This window comes from Protopterus annectens, chromosome 10.part0 (assembly GCF_019279795.1).
Source record: "Protopterus annectens isolate FY-2018-M chromosome 10.part0, PAN1.0, whole genome shotgun sequence".
Taxonomy (NCBI): Eukaryota; Metazoa; Chordata; order Ceratodontiformes; family Protopteridae; genus Protopterus; species Protopterus annectens.
This window is the reverse complement of record NC_056744.1, coordinates 584,885,923-584,911,817: the sequence shown is the minus strand read 5'-3', so window position 1 is coordinate 584,911,817 and position 25,895 is coordinate 584,885,923.

The window sequence follows — 25,895 nt, the reverse complement described above, 5'->3', positions numbered from 1 at the left end:
GCAGTTTCACAACTTCTATCTGATTTGTTGCTTGTCATCATAAACCCTTTATTAGCCTCCATATGTGTGGAAATTCACAATTACTTTTTTTTTAAAAGGTCTTGATTATGTATCCGAACAAGACTATGGACATTTATATTAAATACATTTGCATTCAAAGATGCAGCATATTTAAGATTTGAGTGAAGAATACCTCCACATAAACAAAAACATATTTCATAATACACACAGTATTTATTATTAAACTTCATCTCCTCCTAGCTGGTCCATGCACTATAGAACTGATGATTAATCATTCACATGGCATATTCTTTCATCCATGACCTTTGTTGCCTATCTAGTTTCCTAAAAATAATTCATCATTTCACCTGTGGGATACTCCGCTTTCTCTGTTCTTCCTCTTTAGTAAAGGCCAAGGAAACAATCTTGACAAGTTGCATTTTTATTGCTGAGCAGAGTATGCGCACACTGCCTGTCTCAAATTTAAGTAAAAATGATTGTACATATCTGGAAAGGTTGATGTTCAGTTTTGGTTATTGTTTCACTTGTCACTATGATAATACTATTTTGTCACAAATTCCACATTTTATAAAGTGGAGGTCATGCTTTTATTTTATTTTTTATTGCAGAAAATGTTAAAGTTAACATTAAACAAAAGTCACATAATGTCACTTAGAAAAGTAATGGTAACTGATAAGGCAGCAGTCTTCATAAAAGTGTACCCCATTCTGTAGGTAGGTGGTTTGTGTTAATTCCTAAGTGCTATATATTTGGTAGATGATTCACAAGCAAAACAGCAGCATGCAATTACAGCAAAGCATGTAGCCATGAATTGCACACTAAAGTACTGCACATAAACAGCAGACCGCATGATTACCACAATACACAAAAAATGCAACATATACATGTCAGACTAAGGAATGAACTACGCATCATGACAATCAGTACAGGATATTGCAACAGGGACACACAAGAGCAGCATGGATGTTGTACACTACTAATTATGGCCATAAGTGCAAGACTACACAACTTAAAATAGGTACCACATATTCATGATACAAATCCACACGTATGATTTTTGAATAAATACAAGACCAATACAGACAGATAATACTACTTTTACAAGATTGCAAGTAGAAAAAAGCATATCTGCAAACCAGATGTGAAACTGTAAACTAAATGCAGACAAAAGGCACTACCTGTACATATATATAGGAGTCTATGAAAACTGTTCATGTATCAAAACTTTGAATGGCTGTCATAGCATTAAAGTGTCTGAATCAGAATGATTCAAACACACTTAAAATCATATCACACATATTTGAAAACATATATATTTTTAACCGCCCTGGAACCTCCCTACAGCTTTGCTAATTTTATGTACCAACTCTTAGATCATACTACAGTGTGAAAATTGTATATTCCCAGATTCACACTGTACCAATATCTTGCACTTAAAAAAGCCGTTATGTACAATCAGCTGATTTTTGATCAGGTGTAACAACTTTTTTTCACTCACGCACTTGTAACCTCATCGGTTGAAGGTAATGATTTATATTATATCAATGAGTTTTCAGAAACTCCAAATTCATATGGTCAAGAATGTAAGATAGAGTTTCAGAAAACTTGAAGTTAAAGAAAAACACAAGTCTACATTTTTTCAGAGGGGCACTGCAGCCCTCCACATCCCCTGCAAATGACATATACCAACTCTGAGTTTGCACTGGAAAGTGGAAAAGGGTAAACTCTTGACTAAAGAACTCCTATGTATATAACGGTACAGTGGAGATAGAAAATGTACCTTTTTTCCCCACTGTAGTATGATCTCAGAGTTGGTATGTATAATTTGCAGAGAGTGTGAGTGATGCAGATCCCCACATGGGTGTGGGATGCAGGGGAGCTTGCCCCCTACAAAAATGTAAATTTGTATATTTTTTCATTTCGAGTTTTCAGAAACCCGATCATATGGTCAGACCATATGAATTTAAAGTGCCCGAAAACTCAATGATATAATATAAATCCATATGTATATGTATATATATATATATATATATATATATGTATATGTATATATATATATATATATATATATACTCTCTCTCTCTCTCTATATATATATATATGTATATATATATATACATATATATATATATATATATATATATATATATATATATATATATCATACACAATATTAAAAAAAAATCACATTTTTAAATGACAAATGTTCGAACATAAGCCAATCAAAAACAAAACAACACAAAAAGAAAACATATCTTTTGGAGGCGGGGGGGGGTCAAGCTGCCCTGGACCCCCACACTTCTTCCTACTAATATATACCAACTCTGAAATCGCTGTGTTGTGGGGAGAGGGCAAATACCCTGTTCCTCACTGTTCGCAATCTCACAAAGACCTAATAACAACAGAAGCAATCAAAAGCAATAAAATGAGTTTTGATCACTTCTGCCAGCATAAAAAAAAATTCAGCATTACGAACTTTCAATTATATGTAAAAAAAAAACAAAAATACAGACCAAATGATAAAGAAATAAAATCACTTCCCTTTACCAATCAAGAACCATTACTCAACAAACCCAGTCCTTGGTATCATAAACACACCTAGTTTGTTTGAAGGACAAGGCAAACTGTTCTGTCCACTTATACATAATTCTTTACATGCAAACCCTCTGTATGAGCTATTGACAGCTATAAGCACACAGAACACTGCACTAGGTATGATTCACATGAATAGTTACTGCAATTAATTCAGTGGTCCACTGTGGAGTCACAGCCTAGACTCAACTCAACCAGTGAAGCATATTACAAATGTACAATATGGTTTCCAATCCAATGTAGTGGAACTTCAATGCAGTATAACATCATTATATTGTATTCTTGATCTCACTTTGGTCAGGGCAATGCAGCACTAACGGATATTGATTGCGCTCCTCAATTCTTCTATTACTCCTTCCAACCCCTTTTCTGTCTTTCTCTTTATAGCACACACTCTCAAATAGCTACATTTATACATACTGGATTGCACTCTGGTAGAGTATTAGCTATCAAGAATAGATTGATCCAAAACTGAAACCAATGTTGGTGACATATGAGGCACTTCTCCCTCTACTGGTAGGCAGCACTCTTTTGCATCAGTTGGGTAGGATTACAGCAGTCTTGGTATATACCATGCATATGTTTGTACATCCATTAAAGGTCCATTGGACCTACACATACTAGCTGGTGCTGTACGCTACTTGAACTTCTGACATAAAAGGTACTACAGACTCTGATGGTCCATGTGGCCATTTTTGTTGTGCACTGTTACCAAGTTTGCAACTATATTAACCCTGGATGACCTGTGATGTAGTGGAGTTTTCCCATATAGAATTTAATAGAAGGGCAACATGTGCCCAATAAACAGATGCACCTCCCGATTCCTCCATGATGGAACACTGATCCATCTTTCCTCATCCAGTTTGCATCCCATAATGGTGCAAGCTGTCACACATGTAGGCATGATTCAGTAAAACAATAATTAGCTGTCTTATTTATTTTCCACCTATTCGACAGTGAGTGCCACTTTAATAAGTGCAGCCAAGATAGCTCTCTGCTATGACATGCTAGTTATATTGATGCTCCACTGTTTTCATCATGGCAAGGCAATCGTATGCAGCATCGTGAATCATCTAGAGCATTGCACTTGGTGTCATGTTATGTGCTTCTATGTGGATGATGCACGTTCTCTCACTGATGCCATTCATGAAAGCCGGGGTAGTCTGATGCTCAACAGGTAAGAATGTGCACAGTCCTGCATTTAAATGTATTTTGCATGATGGTACCAAAAGGTCATACACCACTCCTGCAAGCAGAATACTGACATCGGGAGCATAATGCAACATATGTCACTGATAGTTCATTCTGTTTGGATTGCCAGTTGCATTGAACTTTAAGTACCTTTTCCTTTAAATGTATTTCTATCTCCTGTTAAATGGTTTTGACTTATGCTTAACATTCCTTGTATATATAACATCGGATCCTTTAAATATCTGTGTTTCCTATGGGTCTCTGCTGTGCTGCTCATATTTCCGCCATGAAGCTCATGTGTCCATTCACCTGTACAGAATCATTAATAGTGACTGTGCTGCTCTAGTGTATGTTTTAACAATTTTTTGTCTGATGAAGTTTCTATTTGTTTTACAGTGGATAGTCAAAAGAAAAAATAAATAAAGTGCATGCCTCAGGAGACTACTGAGCAGTAGTGGGGGCCATCAGAAGAGACAAAGGAGATGGGCTGAGGTAACAGCAGGTGACAATGTTGTGGGTGGTTATAGACAGATAAACAGGTGGCATCCCAGAAAGGGGAACAACTTGTAGACAGAGTCAAGAAGAGAGCCATGGGTATGAGGGAGGTCTTGGATCATGGATCAGCCCATCCCGTCAACCTGATGAATGGATATCATTTGCCATGGTGTCAGAGGTGGCCATGTCCAGGATCCCAGGGTCTGTATGCTTGAATCCCTCATGTTGGAGGTAAAACAGAGAAGTGTACAGTATAGTACAATACTGCACTGCTTATTAGCATATGTGCATATCTTAAAACTGAGTTATAGTACAGGGCCAGTTTGGGGGGGTTACATAGGAGTATGCAGTAGACCCAGACAATGGGTTAGCATGCACACACATCTTGTCAGGTAGTGGAAGGATTAGGTTGTAGGTATTTCACCAGTACATGCATGAACAACTAAGTAAAGTGGATATCATAAGGGGAATGCATCATTACTAGACCTTTTAACTCTAGTGAAGGCTGGAGTAAGGTTCTCACTGCTACCCAGTACCATACTATTGGGTCTGTAGGTAATGAGGATACCAGATCCTTGTGCTGTTAGCAGGGAACATGAGGACAACTATAATCTGATTCCTTGCATATATTTCAGCAATGTGTTTTTGTTAGCCATACATTTGTAGTTCTACATAATTATAGTAATATTGTGCTGTTTATATTGGTGTATAACCTTAACAGTCTTGTTACAAACTGTAGTAATGTATTTCTGTCACTGCACATATCTCAGCTTAATGACATGGGTGATCATAACATCATTTATCTGCTGCAGAAGGTGGAGGTGGGGGTGGTCGTCATCATTATCATCAGCATCATCTACATCACTGTCATACTCCAGGTGAGTTTCAAGGATATCAAACATCACAGGATATTGTGTATCATGTAGCAAGCAGGCAGTAAAGATATAGCAGGTCTATAGACTTGTGTACTGTACCACATCATCAGAGCTGTCCATCTATGCATCTTCAGCTTGGAAGAGACATATTCTATTATATTACATCCACAACAGTGAGCATGACTATAGGCCTACTGTGCAAGTGTCTTTGGAAACTATAAGTATTAGAAGCCATGCTTCAATCCTATACCTAGCATCTCCCAATATATATCCATGCGTGAGGTTCCATGTAATTAGCCAGAAGAGCTCAAATTCATGATTCACCAGGAACAGACATAGTCAAACTGTGAAGGATTGAATGTTAGGTAAGTTGGAGAAGTTAGTAATTCTGAAACATTCATTTGTAACAATAGTTTCAGCTTTGGGTTTGAATGTGTCTGAGTGTGTGTGTGTATGTGTGTGTGTGTGTGTGTTTATTCATAGGTTTTTAGGTTCATAGAAGACTACTAGGCTAATGGCACAAGAGCCATTACAAGCCTAGCCAGTTTTATCCACATTTTATCCAATTTTCTACCCCTGGGGAAAGATAACAAGCAGGGTTTTGATAATTGTTACAGACTGCCTCAGTCCATAAGGGACATGGGGACCACCCCAGGAGTGAATTTCCAATTACCCATCCATTGGTCCAGATTGCACTTGAAGAAGGTCAAGGAAAGGCTCTGCTTCACATGAATAGGAAATCTATTCCAGAGGAGGGGCAATCTTTGGTACTCATATCTGTCTCACCAGCATAATCTATTCACGTCTGAGATCAGTGTTTAGATCTTTGGAGTGGGTAACCCTCATGCAGAGATCTTTGGAGCGGGTAACCCTCAAGCAGTAGTGTTGTGAATATGCAACATTTTCATCAAGGGTGGGTCAGAGATTGCCTTTTTGGTCAGACACAGATTATCCCTCAGTAATCGGAAAGAAATTGAATATAGTGATAGGGTGTTTAATTGGACCACATATGACATGTCTGTTATACCCTGTATTATTTTGGTGAGAAACCTCTGAGAACAGTCAACTGTTGTTGGTGCCTGGAAAGGTATATGCATACATTGTACTCGATTATTGGTTTGATGAGGGCCAAGTACAGTGGGACTATATCATCCTTAGATCTGAACACCATGCCCTTACTTATACACTGAGCCACATAAAAGGATGTCCTCTCCACCATGGACAAATGGTGGTCAAAGTTCAAACTACTATCTATTTATCTAAGTACCCAGATCTCTCACCACTGGGTCCTCTTGGGGGTGGTGGGTGCAATCAATGCTGCAATTTGAAAGAGTATTTGATTTCCCAACGGGTATTATTATGCACTTTGTCACATTTAGTTTGAGGCCATGGCTCTAACACCAGTCATTACTCTGTGTCAGATCTTTCTGTAGGATATCAACATCATTGGGGGAGTCAGTGATTTCTCCCAACTTGCAGTCATTAGCAAACTTGGTCAGCCAAAGGCCATCTACATTTTCCTTGACATCTGAGAAGTATATCCTAAACAGGAGGTGGCCAAGCACTCAACCCTGTGGTACTCCACTAGTGACTGGCCTGTTGTTGGATGTGTATCCCCCCACTCTAACAGCATGTGTCCTATCCATAAGCCATTTGGCTATACATCTGGTGACATAGAGGTTTGTACCCAATTTTGTGAGTTTATCTATAATATCCAAGTGGGTTATTATGTCAAATGCCTTGGCCAAGTCAGGGTACATGGTATGCCCTGCCTTATGCTCATTCATGGCCTTGGTGACCTTTTCAAAGAAGTCCACATTGACTTCCTATATCATTGTTAATCAGGTCCATATCTATCCGTTCCATAGCCTTACATATGAGGCTAGTCAGACTTCTGGGTTGGCAGTTTCCTGGGTCAGTTGATGGTCCCCCTTGTGCAGAAGGATGAGTGTTGCTGTCCTCCACTCTTATGGGATAAAGCCTGGCTGAAGATTGTGGTTAAACAGACATCCAAGTGGATGTGTTAGGATATGTTTCAAGCTATTTAATAGGTACCCTGGATTACTGACAGAGCCCATTGATGTGATGTTTCTAGCTTTAGAGAGGGCAGTGATGGCTTCTTCCTTTGTGATAACAGGGAAAGGAATGGTAGGGGATATTTCATGGGGAGTGTCCAGATGTGATTAGGGGGTGAAATGTGAGCTGAATGTATCAGCCAACAGGTTTGCTATTTCTTCTGTCTGAGTATAGGTATTGCCACTGCCACCAACTGAACACATTGTTGAGTGTTTACCTTAAGATTTCAGTCACAACTAAAATTCTTTGTGAATATCCTTTGCTTGGGAAGTGATTTTAGTCTTGTATTTAGGTTCTGAAGACTTGACTAGTTCCCTGATTTGCCTGCTGAGACTAGAGAGGGATTTATTTTCTCTAATGTGATCCCTTCCACTTACTTCTAAACAGAAATTTCTTCCTTCTGTTGTATAGTCTATTTATGCCAGGGGTCCAACAGGGTGTCTTGTTTTTCCAGCTAGACCTGAGGTTAGTTTGGTCAGGTAGTGCTGGTTCTATGCATTTGTTTAAGTGGTTGTACAGGGCATTCATGTATGCTTCTGCATAGGCCTCCATGTTCTGAGGGTGGGGTAGCTTTACAATTACCTGTGCTATCACTTAATAGAAGGTAATTTGCCTTCTTTAGGGTTTGCTGGGTTCATAGGTTCATAGGTAGGTACTAGGCTATCAGCCCTAGGGCCTATACAAGCCTAGCCAAAAAGGTACCATGGCTTTAGCCACCCAAGAAAATTATTTTCCTGTGCCCCTGTCGAGCAGAGCCACAGAGGTGATCCCCGGGGTGAATTTCTTACTTCCCATTCAATCAACAAGGTTTTTCTTGAAGAGTGCTAATGAGGAACTTTGTTTGATATAGACAGGTAGTTTGTTCCAGAGTATGGGAAGTCTCTGGGACAGGAATCTATCCCTCCAGCATGTTCTGTTTATTGTGGAGACAAGGTTTACGTCCCTAGAGCATGTCACTTGGAGGGATTGGGATTTCTTTAAGTGGAGCATGTCCAACAGCTCTGGGTTTGACATAGATTTGTATGTTAGGCAGAGATCGCCTCTGAGTAGGCGATATGCAACAGAGTAAACTGGAGATTTTTGAGATGGTCTGTGTAGGGTATCTGCTTGAGGCCAGTAATCCTCTTTATGAGGTATTTCTGTGGCCTTTCCAATTGTTGTAGATGTCTTGTGAGGTACATACCAAAAGGGGCATTGTACTCTCTCATGGGTCTAATGAGTGATGAGTAGAGGGGAACAATTACCTATTTTTTCCTGGATGAGAAACCTTTTCTGATGAGGTGTGCCACATAGAAGGATTTCCTGACTACTGTGGCGATGTGATTATCAAAGGAGAGACTACTGTTCACCTGTGTCCCAATGTCTCTTATCTCACTTTCAGTGTTAAGTAGACTACCACCTATGTGGCAGCTGATAGGTGCAGAGATTTTACCAAAGGGGATGACAATGCACTTTTTGGCAATGAACTTAAGGCCATGGCTTTGACACCAGGCATCTGTCTCAGTGAGGCCCTTTTGTAGGACGTCCATATCGTTAAGAGTTTCAATTATGGCTCCTAGTTTGCAGTCATCTGTGAACTTCATTAGCCAAAAACCTTCTGTGTTAGCCTGTACTTTAGAAAAGTAGATACCAAACAGGAGAGGACCCAGGACTGAACCCTGTGGTACTCCACTTGTCACTGGTCTGAAGATGGATATGGAGTCTGCTACTTTCATCATATGGGTCCTGTCAGTGAGCTAGCTGAAAACTCATCTTGTGACATAGGGATTTATACATAGTTTAGTGAGTTTATCTATAATTCCAGAGTAGGGGATGGTGTCAAAAGCCTTGCTGAGATCTAGCTAGGCTGTGTGAACCACCTTACCCTCATCTACAGCTTTTTGACTGCTTCAAAGAAGTCTATCAGGTTTAGTAGACACAATCTGCCTTTTACAAACCTGGACTGGGTGGGGTCCAGAGTTTGGAGATTACCAATATCTTTGTTTCTAAGTTCCATGATGATATGTTCCATGGCCTTGCAGACCAAGCTCGTTAGGCTAATGGTGCATTAGTTCCTAGGGTCCGTGGTGGATCCCCCTTTGTGGAGTGGGATAACCGTTGCTGTCCACCATTCAGTGGGCACAAAGACTGAGCTGAGTCTATGATTGAACATGGTGCTTAGGTGGGGTGCCAGTTCATTCTGTAGTTCATGAAGAATGCAGCATGGGATGTTGTCAGATCCCATGGATGCTGTGTTCTTGATTTTGGGGAGTGTGGTTTTTACCTGTGCAGTCATGACTACAGGGACTATAGAGATAGGCCCTTTAGGGGGTGAGAGGGGGGTAAAGTTAGCGCTGAACCTATCTGCCAGGATGTTGGCAATATTAGTTGGTTTTGTATATTTAATGCCATTGTGCTGTAACTCAGAGTAGATCTGAGTGTTGCCATTGAGATTCTTGATATAGCTATAGAATGCTTTATAGTCTTTAGAATCAGTGGTGATTTTGTTTTCATAATTAGCTTTGAAGGATTTTAAGAGAGATCTCAGCTTCTTACTGAGGCTGACCAGGGAGTTCCTCTAATCATGGGATTTTACTCTTTTTTGCAACATTTTTTTCTTCTGTTGTTTATGGCAGGGGACCACCAGATTGGCTTCCTTTTTTTGAAGGATAGCATCTTGGTTTTGTTAGGGATAGCACAATCTATGCACTCATGCAAGTGCTTATAAAGTGCATTTGTGTAGGATTCTTTAGTTGTACCTCTATTATCCGTCTGCATTGGTGTCGTGATGTTTGCAACTTCTGTCTTAAGAAGCGTGAAGTTAGCTTTGGAAAAATTTTTTATGATGGTTTCCCTAATGGGGTGGGGTGGGATATGGATGTCTAGGGTTGATTAGCTTGTGGTCGGATCTGACCAATGAGGAATTGACCTCTAGTGTGGAACACCAGTCACCCATGTTGGTAACGACCCGGTCTATGATATGTCCCGGGGGGGGATTATTTTTCTCCTATGTCAGGAAGATATGGTCTCTCACGCACTGGTATGATTCGATCCACCAACCCCCGCCTCCCAATCTGCTAGGATTACAGGCGTATGCCAATTGCTGCCCTTGGTGGGGGTGCGGATAAGTTGATCCAAGGCATTGGAATTTATGAATTCCAGAAAATGTTGAGCAAAAGAGCTGGTACATGGGTGTTCTACAATTACATTTATTTAAAAAGGAGACAGATTTATGATCTAATCTTACCAATAAGGACATTACACTTGGGATGGGACATTACGATCCCACATGTTTGTAAGTACTATGTCAAGGATATTTGAGTCCCTAGTGGGAGTGTAGACCAGCTGTTCCAGAGCATTTGCACTGACAAAGTCTAGGTCTCTGAGCTGGCATATTAATGGTCGTATATGGTTCCCAGTTTATGGAGGTGTAGTTAAAATCACCCATGAGCAGTATTTTAGGCTGAATCATAAGTGATTCTAGTGATTGCAGGTATATGGAATTCTTTTCATGGTTTATGTTTGCGGATCTGTTGTTAGCAATGATATGGTGGGTGATTTTGCCTATGGTCACGTGGACATGCTGCTTGACTAATATAGAAGGTGTAATTGTTTTCTTTGTAAATGGAAACACCTTCTCTTTTCATTTTTTTGTTTACAGAGGGCAGTCTGAATGTCTTCTAGGCATTGTGGCCTTGCACTGTGGGATGCTTTTCCACAGAATGAACCACGTCTCTGTAACTGGACAGACATCAGCATTCACCAGAGTGAGGAAAGCTTCTAGGGAGTGCAGTTTCTTCTTAAGACTCGTAGCACTGAGCAGTATTACCTTCAGCTTGACATTATAAGAATTTGTTACATTGGTAGGTCTGATAGTTTGCACTGCCTAAAAAGGCACTACTGGGCTGGCTAATCCCTTGGCTAGTATTCAAAAGACTAGCAGTGACAGGTGCATACCATCTCTGTCAAAGGAGCATGGTCTATTGATCATGTGATCCCAGGCTAACAAATATTGGATCACCATAGAATGACACCATTAGCTAAGTCAATTATTGAAGTCAATAATTATTTTTTTGTATTGTGGTATCATTCTTGGTGAGGGTAGAATGCTGCTCAATGTGAGGCTCATACCAGCCTGCATCACATATTCAGAGAGTTCAATCATGTCTTTCTTCATATAGTCCAGTGAAGTACATTTCAGGTCATTCACACCCAACTGGACTATGACTGAGTCATACTAGTACTTGTGTTTGAGGGTTCTGAGTGCCTATGCGATATGGCAAATCCTGACCCCTCACAAGCAACTGACTGTAACCCTCCTATTATGCAACCTGCTGAGGGAGAGGCATCCATTTGTCTCATGAAGGAGTCTCCTATGACAAATATGTTTAAATGTGTGGTGTTTTGCCATAGTGACTTGCTTGGGGAGACACTGTGATGTATATTTTTATATGTAGTGGTTGGTGTTGACTTGGTTTTGTTTGCATGTTGTTTCTGATGGCAACATATGGGAGGACTCTGAGGTTTTGATAAGTTACTTGTGAGTACCTACACATTTGTTGGTTTATGAGTTGAGACCTTATTTAGTGAGGGAAATAATGTGCATGTGACTTTTCAGTATGTGAGAGTCATGTTTCAATTTTCATAGTGTAACTACATCTCTCACATACCTGCGTCTGTTTGTTTCAGGATTATGTGGTTGACAGTAAACATGAGACAATTGCTGCATTTCCTGAGGACAACCATGTCCAACTGGCTGGCCACAGAGATAGCAGGAAAGTGCCTATCCATGGTTTCAGGTTTTTACTACGGGTGTAACCAGGGAGAAGAGTGAGGAGATTAAACTGGATTGGGTTGGTAGCACATATATGAAGAATTGGTGCTATACTCAGCAAGAACTGCAGCAATCCAGCAAGACAATGCTGTTCTTTGTGCAACTCAGATGCTCTTAGAGCAGGAGGGGGAATAGGAAAGGTTTGAGAGATAGTTATTCTAAGGGAAATTTTGACTTGATAGCATTTGCATCTATACAGGGCACAGCTAACTGTTGCTGCGCAGACAGCAGCCTAGCACAAACACTGGGCTTATATAGAATCAGAGTTTTACAACAGGAAGGCTTACAGACCAGTCAGGAAAATGCACAATAAGCTTTCAGCCAACAGCCCCTAACTCAGATAGGTTTACTACAGCACATTTCTGCCACAAGAGTGCAGTCAGAAAATCTTAATGTAATAATGTTGGTTTTAGAGCTCAAGTGCAGGGAAACCAAAATGTATACATACTACTGTCCTGTAAAAGTAGTTGAAGTAATGTAAATAAGTACTACAGCAGCAGTGGAAACAGTTCAGCTTTGAAATTCTACTAAAATGTGAGAAAAGTAACAATTAGTGCAGAATTCTTATGAAATACAGCACAAATAATCAGCAGACGTGCAAAATGATACTTATTTTCATTCTTTTAGCAGTGGATGGCTATAGATGCAGTAGATTATCGGTAACTCTCAGGTACAGTAGTCAAACCAAGAGCAGCTGTACTTGTTTATTGGTACTGACAGGGAAAGAATGATTATCATCCTAATGTGTAGGGATGGGAATACTCATGGCACTTCACCCCAGTATGGGTGATGCTAGTGTCATTATTCAACAACTGGCCCAGTTTGTGCCAAGCATCTACTATCATCAAAAGTCCATCATAATGGCCCATCAGATGCTTCCTGAAATCCTTAAGAAGAACAGGAAATCCCTGCTTTCTCAGTACACTAGAGAGGATCAATGCTTTTCCTACTTGTTGTGGCAGCCATGCCTACTCAGCTTGTCTACTTCAGAAGCATTTCATAGACTGAATTGCATAGATGCACATTTTTGAATTATGGGCATGCAATGAAGCACGGCTCCTTGGAGTTACATATAGGTCACATGCATTGTGACCCCAATGACATGCATGGCTCATGATGTCAAGTAAAGATAATGCATTGTACTCAGGCAGGGATTCACAAACACTGGTGTTTTCCATCTTCACTAGCATAACCTTCATGGTAATTACCTCCAGTTAGCATGATATATTGCCCTTTCACCATTTTACACAACAGTGCTTACAGCTGTATGACTAGTATCTAGAGAAACTTTATTAATGTTTGTACACATGGAGCTTTACAGAGATTTTAATGATGAAATCCTCCCAGGTAGAATTCTTCATCAACAACTACATACACTGTAGTGACTGTCAGGGAGAGTGAGACATACATCCCTGTGTACATGTAACTGGAGGCCCATCACACTGGCATGACAAAGTGCAATTTCCCTGTGTGTGTGTGTGTGTGTGTGTGTGTGTGTGTGTATGTGTGTGTGTGTGTGTGTGTGTGTGTGTGTGTGTGTGTGTGTGTGTGTGTGTGTGTGTGTGTGTGTGTGTGTGTGTGTGTGTTGTGGGTAGGGATAACAAAATGTGAACAAAGAATGTTTTTGGGATTAGATGCCATAATGATTGTGGCATTCAAGGATTATATGTAGAAAAATGCATATATTACCCAAAAGAAGGGATGAGACACATGCTTGGGGAGGGGTGTCTTACATATGAGAGCCAGGCTAGTTCCAAACACCCATAGGACAACAAGACAAACACCAAATTTGTAGATGTCCATTAGAATAAACTGTAGCACACATCATGGCATAAACAAAATGAGGGATTGACCAATGCCCACCTACATATCTATTTCTGAGTACATCTTGTATGTAATGCACCATCCTGCTGACAAACCATGTCTTTCAGCATATTCTATAGTAGTGTGCATGCCACAGTGGGTTATGGAGGTGTATGTTTGGGAGATGACAAGGACATCCTGTGTGTTCATGCATTCAAAGGTTCAGTTGTTGGAGAGTCAAGCACACCAGGGCAACATAGGGCTGATGTCAGCAAGGAAACTTTGGTTGATGATAATAGCAACTTGTAAATGACATAGTCTAATGACATGGTGTCACTGTATACAGAACTACAGGGGGCAGTTCACCCACATCCACCATTACATAAAGACTGTGCATAAAGTCTCATCAGTAAATGGTAGGCACCGTGTACATAAATGTCACACAGGATTTACCTGTAACCCTAGCCCACACTTGACATGTGCACTGGCTCTCAGGAAGAAATATCTACCACAAGAGAGAAATGCAGAGGGTTAGTATGCAGCCACAGCTCCAACACTCTCCCAGAGATGACAATGGCACTTACAATTAGCCAGTGGATGTGCAGGACAATCATCCAGTAAAGGTGCAAAATTATGGTATATTTTGTGGCATGTAGGGAGACATCAACCACACAGTGACCCTGATTATATTAAGCAGGGTACAGACATTGCTGCTGAGTGGAGAGGAGGCAAACATTGTTTCCATAGGTGCAGCCAAGGGATGTTTTGCAACCACTTTCCAGCCTTTCTCTCCAGGCTAGAATGGTCCAGATGTAAGGAGGTCATCATAGGCCATCTCAAGTCAAAATAAACAGACAATTAGTGGAGTAGTATCAATTTTATCTATGGGAACATGGCCTGCCATTTAGTGTCCAGGATGTCATAAAGTTAATGGATAGTGTTGCTGCCACTCAGGCTCAGCATATCTGAAGCCTTGTCAAGGGAGTACATATGATTCCATGGTTCTACCCCTTCCCTTCAATAGAACAGATCAAGCCATGATGCGGTAAGTCAGCAGAGGGGACACATGTAATGGTCAAATATAATTCCACCACTGACGTATTCCCAAAGTATATGGCTACTGTGTTTAGCTCATGTTGATTCTTCACATTATAATATCATACTCACCTGTCTCTGTGTGGCCCCAACCAGTCCAAGTGGTGATGACTGTGCTTTGCTTAAATCCAACCTTGTGTCGGTACACTGATGTTTAGTGCTCAGTATGCCCAGTGTGTGAAATGTAAACACCCGCCTTGCTTTGGTATCTGTTGAAGATTTTAGTGCAGACATTTCATAGGCTGCTGGTTTGATTGGTTGTTTCACTGCATATAATTAGTGTTTTGGTTTTAGTCAATGGACTGTCTTGCATAGCATGAGTGTAATACTGCATGCATCATTTCATTCTGTGCTGTGTGTCATGCTCCATAGTTATGGACCAGATTTCACATCTTTGTCAACTCTGCAATGTCCTGCATCTGCCTCTGTCTTGGCTGGGGTTATCCTGATGCATGTGATTCCCCTGACTCTACATCCTCCTTTTTTCAGATGGTATGACTTGCAATGGTAAGTCCTGTAATGATGCTTTTCGATTGCTCCATTTGTTTGTAAATCATCATGTTGAGGAGAAGCATGTGAATATTTGTCTGCAGCATATGCTTAGATCATATTGAAGTCTCCCTCTTCAGATTTCCAAACATTTTAAGTGTCTCTTAAATAGTCTGAATTATTTCTCCACAATGTTTTGGGTTTCCACATGGACCACATTATACAGATCTTCCTAAATGATTTCTGAGTTTTGTATCTAGTACTAGGGCTATAAGGTATACCAGGCATCACTTGCAATTTACAATATGGAACATATTAACTGTTGCCTGCTTCTGCATTTATAGTTGGTACCTATGTGTATAAGCTTGTTAACGTGGCATCTATGCACACCTATAAAACCAGGTGATCCTGTGGACGTCCCTACTATGGAATTATTGGTATAGATTGGAAGTGTGATAAATGTAGGAATCATGCTAACTGCCTAGTTTGGTGCACAGACAGATTACAAATATTGTTCTGAGTGTTGCAGACCTCCCAGCAGTTCATGGAATGGAATTCATTTTTGCTAAAATATTGCAGAACCTCTTGAACAGGTGAGGTCTTGATATCAATACGGGTGCAATCTGTGCCTTCCAGGACTTCAGAAAAAAATGGTTATGTCATAAAAAGCCTGCATGATGTTGTTGATCTCCTCTGCTATACTAGGGAATCATATATGCACCTCCACATACTTTGGATCAATATCACATAACTGGTTTAGGATTCATGAAGCTGACAGAGGCAATATTCCAAAGGTGCCCCCTATGGGTTCATAGGATCATAGGAGGTTACTATGAGAGAAAAATTGCCATAGATTCAAAAGACAATCATAAGGCCTTCTTCAGCTATGTCAGAAACCTGGGTGGAAACTCCCAGATATGCTCAGAATTAGTCCAAAATGATACAAAAATCACTGAACCCACAGACATTGCCAACATACTGGCAGACAGGTTCAGCACAAACTTCACCCCCCTCTCCCCCCCAAAAGGAGAGATAACTATCCCAACTGAGAGTAGCCTCACAGACATCTCAAATGCGCAGGTGAAAGCTGCTCTCTCTAAAGCTAAAAACACAGCATCAATGGGACCGGATGGGGTCCCCGGCTGTGTGCTACATGAACTCAATGAAGAACTAAACCCGCACATAAGGCAGCTGTTTAATCTTAGCCTCACCACAGGATATGTGCCCAAGGAGTGGCGTACGGCAACTGTGGTCCCACTCCACAAAGGCGGTGCCTCTACGAACCCTGGTAATTACCGCCCCATAAGCTTAACAAGCCTGGTCTGCAAAGCTATGGAGAGGATCATAATGGAACTCATAAACAAGGACATAGGGGACTTGCAGACCTTGGACCCAACCCAGTTTGGCTTTCTCAAGGGCAGATCTTGCCTTTTGAACTTGGTCGACTTCTTCGAAACAGTCATCAAGGGCATTGATGAGGGAAAGGCAGTCCATACAGCCTACCTTGACCTTGCAAAAGCTTTCGACACAATACCCCACTTGGGTATTATAGAGAAACTTACCAGCTTAAATGTAAACCCATATGTCACAAGATGGGTTGCAAACTGGCTAAAGGACAGAACCCACAGGGTTAGAGTTGCTGGAGCCATGTCAGACTCCAAGCCGGTTACAAGTGGAGTCCCACAAGGCTCAGTCCTTGGCCCCCTATTGTTCGGTATCTACTTCTCAGAAGTACAGGCAAACATAGGAGGACTATGGCTGATAAAGTTTGCGGATGACTGTAAACTGGGTGCCAAAGTGGATAGTACATCGGACACAGACATCCTTCAGAGGGGTCTCATGGAAACTGATAGCTGGTACCAGAGCCATGGCCTGAAGTTAAACGCAAAAAAGTGTATAGTCATACCCTTCGGGATAAACAAGGTAACCCCAAGCTACCATATAGGTGGCAACCCACTAAGCACAGAAGAGGTTATCAGGGACCTGGGGACCCTGGTTGACAGTGGCCTCTCGTTTGATGCTCATGTTGCTAAAGTGGTTTGAAAGACCTTCTACATTGCCCACCTGATCATGAAGGGATTCACATCCAGATCAAGTGAGGTCATTGTTCCCCTGTACTCTTCACTTATCAGACCAATGATCGAGTACAATGCCCCATTCGGGATGTATCTCGCTCGACACCTGCAGCAATTGGAGAGACCCCAAAAGTTCCTCACCAAAAGGATAAAGGGACTCCAAAACCTGTCATATACTGCCAGACTGAAGAAACTCCAACTCTATTCAGTTGCATACCGGCTGCTCAGAGGTGACCTGTGCCTGACATACAAGGCCATGACCAACCCGGAATTAATGAACATGCTCCACCTCAAAAAATCCAAATCCACCAAAACCACTAGAGCAAGAGACTTAAACCTTAGCACGGATATAAATAGGATGTGCTGGAGGGATAGATTTATCACCCAGAGACTCCCCATGCTGTGGAATAAAATCCCGGTCCATGTGAGGCAGAGCACCTCGTTGGCTCTGTTCAAGAGAAATCTTGACCGGTGGATGGGAGATCGTAGGTTTACCCTGGGAATCATCTCTGTGTCACTACTGGACAGAGGCACAACAAACTAATGGGCACAGTATTTCTAACATAAGGGGCGGCGTAAGCCACATAACTTTGGGCTAGGCTTATAAATGCCCTAGGGCAGTTAGCCTAGTATAAACCTATGAACCTATGAACCTATGAACTAAGCTAATTACATTAGAGCCATTTTAAGCCTAGCCATTCATGTCTCAATTTTCACAATCATCGATGACCAAGATCTAGAATGGCTTTGGTATATGCTTCCATTTTAGGGCATCTACAAGCTGCCACTGTCCATTAGGGACACATAAAACAAGCCAGGGTGAATTCGTAATTTCACACCACTTGGTCCAAATTGCACTTGAATAGGCTTAGGGAAGAGCTCTGCTTCAAAGGAATCAAGAGTCTCTTCCTGAGAAGGAGTAATCTGTGAGTCATATACTAATCTATGAGACATATACCTGTCTCTCCAGCATGTTTTGTTTATGTTACAGACAAGGTTTATATCCTTAGATTGGATTATTCAATTGTTATTTGTTTTGTTAATGCGTAGCAGATCTGTAAAGCTAGATCAGAGAATGCCTTGTAGGTTAGGTATATATAACTTCAGTAGTCTGTAGGAGATTGAGTCCAGAGACAGGGCTTTGAGACTGTCTGTATAGGACATATTATTTACACCCTGTATTCTTTTCATGAGGAATCTCGGTGGCCACTCCAGCTGTTTTAATGTCTGGTCAGATACATACCAAAAAGTGCATTGTACTCCATTTTGTTCAATTTTGGGCTGAGTATAGTGGGACTATGATCTCCTTAGATCTAGAAGCTATGCCATTACTTATAAGTTATGCCATGTAAAAGAAATTTCACACTACCATTAGCACATGGTGATCAAAGTTTAGGTTACTGTTAACCTGACTTCCCAAGTCCCTTACCACTGGGTCTACTCTTAGGGGACTGTTGTCAATGTTAGAATTTGCAGGGGTCTTAGTCATTCCAAAGGGTATAATTATGTATTTTTGCATTGTGCTTTAGGCCATGGCTCTGGCACCAGTTTTATTTTTCTCTGCGCTAAACCCTCCTAGAGGATATCTATATCTTTGTATGAGTCAGTGATTACACCCAGCTTGCAATTATCAGCAAATCTGGTCAACAAAAGGCACTCTATATTAGCCTTGAATTCAGATAAATATATTCCAAACAGGAGAGGTCCCAGTACTGAGCACCGTGGAGATAGATTCCCCAGCCCTAACTTCATGTGACTTGTTTGTGAAATATTTGGATATCCTTCAAGTGACATAGGGATTTATGCATAAATGTGTCAGGCTGTCTGTGATATCTGAGTGAGGTATTGTGTCAAATGCCTTTGCCAGGTCAAGGTAGGCAGTATGTAGTATGCACCATTTTGACCTTGTCTATGGCTCTAGTGACATTTTCAAAGAAGTCCAGCAGGTTTAGTAGACAAGACCTGCCCTTGATGAAAGTGAACTGAGATGGGTGCATCTTTTGAAGATTTTCTGTCTTTAACTATCAGGTACACACTAGTTCTTTCCATGGCATTGCATAAAAGACTAGTCAAACTTGTGGGTCTGATGTTCCCTGGGGCTGCTGATGGTATGCCTTTATGTAGAGGAATAACAGTTGCAATCCTCCATTCCCTGGGAATGAAGCCTGTCTGGAGGCTGTGGATCAATAGAGTTTTTAGTGTGCCTGACAAGTCACATTTTGAGATATTTAGGTGGCATCCTTGGATATTATCAGGATCCACCGATGTAGTGTATTTAGCTATGGAGAGTGAGGACCTGTTCTTTTGTGACAGCTGGAGGATCAATGGTATAACGGTTTTATGGAGGGAGGTTATTGTGAGGGTGATGGGGGTGACATTTGAGCTAAAATTATTGGCCAGCAAATTTGCTAAATCTTCCAGTATAGTATAGGAAGTTCCATTTACTATTAGTTCAGCACACTGTTGGGTGTTTCCCTTAAGATTGTGGACATAACTGAATAATGCCTTATGACTATCCTTAGCATGGGAGGTTATTTTTGCGTCAAAGCTGGCCTTGGTGGATTGTGATTAGTCACACGAGCTGCTTGTTGAGACTGACAAAGGAGTTTTTTGCATACTGGGCATAGTCCTTCCCATTTCTGGACTTTCTTTTGTTGCAATCTATTTATACTGGTGGTCCACTGAGGGGACATAGGTTCATAGGTAGGTACTAGGCTATCTGCCCGAAGGCATTTATAAGCCTAGTTGGAATGTGTTGGCTTTCACCACCCCCTTAGATTAGTTCTCTGTGCCTCTGTCCAGCAGAGCCATTGAAGTGATCCCTGGGGTAAACTTTCTGTTTCCCATCCACTCGTCAAGGTTCCTCTTGAAGAGGGTTAGCGAGGATCTCTGCCTAATGAAGATTGGAATCTTGTTCCAGAGCATGGGAAGTCTCTGGGACAGGAAGATATCCCTCCAGCACATCCTATTTATTGTTGTGGTGATGTTTAGATCCCTGGAGCGTGTGGCTAGAGGGGATATGATTTTCTTTAGGTGGAGCATGTCCATCAATTTTAGGTTGGACATGGCCTTGTATGTCAGGCAGAGATCACCTCTGAGTAGGCAGTATGCAACCGAGTAGAGCTGGAGTTTCTTCAGTCAAGCTGCATAGGGCATCTGCTTGAGGCCAGTGATCCTCTTGGTGAGGTACTTCTGTGGTCTTTCCAGTTGTTGCAGGTGTCTTGTAAGGTACATCCCAAATCGGGCATTGTGCTCTATAATGGATCTGATGAGTGATGCATATGCCCAATGACCTCTTTCCATCTGGATGCAAACCCTTTTGTGATTAGGTGGGCCACATAGAAGGGAATGGTGTTGAAGGCCTTTGCAAGGTCTAGGTAGGCTGTGTGGACCACCTTTCCCTCGTCTATAGCCTTGGTAACTGTCTCAAAGAAGTCCACCAGGTTTAGGAGACATGATCTGCCCTTAACAAAACCAAACTGGGTAGGGTCCAGTGTTTGGAGGTTCCCAATGTCTCTGTTAATGAGATCCATGATGATGAGCTCCATAGCTTTGCAGACCAAGCTAGTCAGGCTTATAGGGCAATAGTTCCCGGGGTCTGTTGTGGCTACACCTTTGTGGAGCGGAATAACCATTGCTGTGTTCCACTCTGTGGGCACGTAGCCTGTGGAGAGACTGAGTTTAAACAGTGTGTTTAGGTGAGGGGATAGTTCATCTTTGAGCTCTTGTAGGACGCAGCCTGGGACACCCCACAGTCCCACTGATGCTGTGTTTTTGGCTTTGGAAAGAGCTATTTTAACCTGAGTGTCTGTGATTTCAGGGGTACTACATTCTTCTGGTATAGTTATGGGCCCTTTTGGGGGAGAGGGGGGGTGAGGTTTACACTGAACCTGTCTGCCAGGATTTTGGCTATATCAGTTGGTTCAGTGTATTTTGTGCCATTCTGCACTAACTCTGAGCAGATCTGAGAATTGCCACTTAGATTCTTGACATAGCTAAATAATGCCTTGTGGTTATCTTTAGAGTCCATGGCAATTTTTCCTTCGAAGCTAGTTTTGGATGATTTTATGAGGGAATGTAGTTTCTTGCTGATACTGATCAGGGATTCCTTCCCTGGGACTTTACTCTTTCCTGCACTAGTTTCCTCCTTCTATTGTATAGCTTGTTTATGGCAGGGGTCCACCAGACTGGTTTCCTTTTCTTGGTGGAGTGAGTCTTGGCTTTGTTTGGGATAGCACAATCCATGCATTCTTGTAGGTGCCCATAGAGTGCATTAGTAAAGGATTTTGCAGCTTGGACAGCATTATCCTTTAGCATGGGGGCTTTGAAACTTCCCATCTCGGTCTTAAGTAATGTGAAGTTTGCTTTTGAAAAGTTTTCCGGTGGTTTCTTTGACCGGGGGTGGTGGTGGAATGTGGATATCCAGAGTGATTAGTTTATGGTCAGATCTAACCAGCGAGGGGTTGACCTCTGGTGTGGAACACTGGTCGCCCATGTTGTTGATGACCAGGTCAAATTTGTTGCCACCTCTGGTGGGGGGTGTTGACCAGTTGATCCAGGGTGCTTGAGTTTATAAATTCTAGGAAATGTTGGGCAAGGGAGTTTGTACTCGAGTAGTCCTACCAGTTAATGTTTAGGTAATTGAAATCACCCAATATCAGGGTGTTTGGTAGGACCTTTATGTTTCCCAGTGTTTCTAGGAATGCAGAGTGGGGGTCCTGGGACATGGTGGGCAATCTGTAGCAAGCTATAATTTGAATAGCAGTTTTACCCATTGTTAATTGCACGTGGATGATCTCTGAAGCATCCTGCTGTGCCACTAACCTGGAGGTGTGGGTATCCTTGATAAATATGGATATTCCCCCACCTTTTGTATTTCCGTCCGGGTTTTGTGGCTGAAATGTATGGTATGAGTTGTAGCCTGGTATTGCTGGGGTGCTCTCTGGAGCCTTAAACCAGGTTTCTGTTAATGCTCATATATATTGATTTTCTCCATACTAAAGAGTGCCTCGAGTGCATGTATTTTGAGGTTTAGACTTCTGGCATTGAGTAGCATTACTCTCAGTTTTTTGTTACTTGTGCTATTTATGGCGGTGGGTTTGTCTTTTGAGCCTTACCTAAAAAAGGCACTATGGGGGTGGCAAGAGCCTTGGCCAGTATTCGATAGCCTAAGGGTGACAGGTGCAAGCCGTCTCTAGCGAAGCAGCATGGCTTGACGAGCATGTCATCCCAGGCTGACAGACACTGGATCCTCTTTGAATGACACCAGAAGCTTAGGCAGTTGTTGAAATTGATAATTTTTCTCTATACCATGTTATCATTCTTGGTGAGGGCAGGATGCTACTCAGGGTCATACCGGCCTGGGCTATGTGATCAGAGAGCTCCTCCATGTCTCTTTTCATGTAGTCCAGAGAGGTACGGTTCAGGTCATTCACACCAACATGGACAATGACAGAGTCATATTTGTACTTGTTCTGGAGTGACATGAGTGCTTGTGTTATGTGGTGGATCCTGGCACCCAACAGGCAGCTAACAGTAACTTTCTCCTTGGTCAGCTTAGTGAGTGGGATGTCAGTGTGCCTGACTATAGAGTTACCTATTACTTGTGTGTTGGGTATGTTATTTTGCCTTAAGGGCTGTGATTGCATGGCTCACTGGTTTTGTGAAGTATGTGTTTCATGGTTTCTGTTGAGGGAGGGTGGAGGTTGCTTGGATGTCTGCTTTGGAGGTCTCTGTTGATATTGCAGATTTTTATTTAGAACCTCTGAGTATGTTTTCATGTATTTATGTGTGTTTTTTGCCAGTGCTGGTTTCATAGCTCTATGTGAGACTGGTGGTGTGATGCAAGTAATTCCCTTCTCCTCTTGACTGCCTGGTCCAGTCTTGGGTTGAGAGAGTCTAGCCTCCAGTTTGGCTGTATAATTGCATCTCTCGCATGTATTAGTGTTTGGTGGAAGGAGGAGAGGGTTGCCTGTGTACATGAGGCAATTGTAACATTGCCTCAAAATGCCCATATTCACCAGTTGGACTGTAGAGTACTCCTGAAACTGCCCTTTGGACATGCCTGGATAGGTACAGTAAACTGTTTTACTGATTGGCTGGTAATGGTAAGGTCGAATGGAGAGCCTTGTCCTTCTCTGCAGTACAGGGAGGTCTATTGCTAAGGTTTATTAGTGCCTGCTATGAGTTTTGAGGAAGTGCCGGGATGAGAAGTGAATGGTTTGAGTGCTTAAGTTGAAAGTTTATCTAGTTCCAAGTGAAAAATTGAAGAGTAGACTTTGTGGAGCCGGGAATAGTTATACCTTAGCTAACCGGCACTGCCCAGCACGCAAAACCGTGCAAATGCGGGTTTTATAGAAGGGAAATGAAAGAGATAGAAATTAGCCCAAAACGGCCAATAAACTACTAATTTCTGGGCTGAAACCACTCCTCCAGGGACAGATAGGCTGCTCAAAGCTCACTCTCTCACAGTGAACAGAGAAACTTCCTTGTTTTTGGAGTTTGCCAAGTTTATTTTGGTTTTCTACTGCCTTTTCTATGCAGTTATTTACATTCTTGTACAGGGATCCATAAAGACTTCCACAGTGTTCTCTGAGTGCAGGGGTGGGGCCTTGGAATTTAGCTATGCCATTGCTTAATATGAGGTAGTTAACCTTGAAAAGTTCTTAAAGGTTCAGGGGTTTTCTAGGAGTTTGGACTTTATTTCAAAGATGACTACTTTGTGATCTGATCTGAGATGTGAGGACATTACACTGGGGGGGTGCAGTATTCCTTCAGATTTGTGACTACCATATCCAGGATATTTGCATCTCTAGTAGTTATACAGAGGGTATTTGCATTGACAAAATCAAGGAATCTTTGAGCCTGCATGTTAGTGGTTGTGTATGTATCCCTTTTTATGGTGAGATAGTTAAAGTCAGCCATAAATATGGTGTTGGGCTTAATGGTGACTGACTCCAGTACATTCAAGTACATGGTATAGTTATCATGGTCATAGACAGGGACTTTACCTAAGGTTAGTTGGACATAGAGTAGCTCAAGTGTATCATACTGTTTGTTCAATCTTGAAGTGTGCTTCCTTTTTATGTAGATTGAAACACCTCCACATCTTGTCTCTTTTTGTGCTGTCACTAATTTAGATATGGTGAAGGAATTATAGCCTTGCACTGGCAGAGCTGCCTTCCATGACTTAAAACTATATCTCAGTAATGGTTTACATTTAAAATGCCAAGAGAAGTTTTGGTGACCACGGGTTGTTGAATAACAGTTGGCCGACCCGTGCTGCCGATCCTTCAGTTGTGTGAGTCCCATTTCAGTGAATGCTCAGTGCATTCACAAAGATGAGGTTGGTCTTTTAACTAGAGACTGAGGTACAGTGGGGATTGGGAAATTTACCCTTTTACTCACTGTAATGTGATCTTGGAGTCCACAGGGAGTGCAGGGTTGCTTGCTCCCCTGCAACATCATCACAATACATCTTGTTCAGTGTAGGACCACATTCTACGAATGTCAAGAAAGGTCGAATTCACAAATGGAGGTGTGTTTGCAACATTCTGACCTTGTTGACATTATGTGTTTAACCTTTCAGTTGACATTTCAGGTGGTTCTTGCTTGTGAATGCTGACTATATGATAGTAAACCCTCAGTAACTACACAGATGTCAATACTCTCAAGGGTTATCAGCACTCCCAGGAGTGGAACTTCTTGATGAGACTCTTAGCATTGAACAGTAACACCTTTAGCTTATCTTGCATGGAATGTATTATGTCAGAAGTTTTATAAGGTTGGCATTGCCTAAAAAATGCACCATAGACTGTATAATCTTTTGGCCAACATCCAAAAACCTAGTGAAGACAAGTTCAGATCATCCTTGGCAAAGCAGTATGGTCTATTGATTATGGCTGGTATATCGATCATGTCCTCCTAGATTTCTTTTTGCAATGATGATTACTGCTAAATGTGCCTGTCTGTATACATCTCAGACATGAAGTGATCTCCCTGATCATATGGCTTGTAGGCAACAAAGTTTGACTAAGCCCCTTATCCAGTCAGAAATGGTCCACAATCTGTTGGGCTGTCAGGTGGTAGTCTGTTAGTTGCTGTCTGTACAGTAAAGTCTCATTTAACCTGCACCCATGGGGATTGGTAGATGCCACTTAAGTGTATGTTCCAGTTGTTGAGATATGCTTTGCAATTTTTCATTGGCTCATATACCGCATACTAGCCAATCAAAAATTGCAAAGCAGAGCCTCTTCTGTTCAATGCAGAACAGAGGGGAGTTTTGTACTGAACAGTAGAGGCTCCACTTTGTGATTTTTGATTGGCTCATATGCTGGCATACAAGCTAATCAAAAATCACAAAGCGGAGCC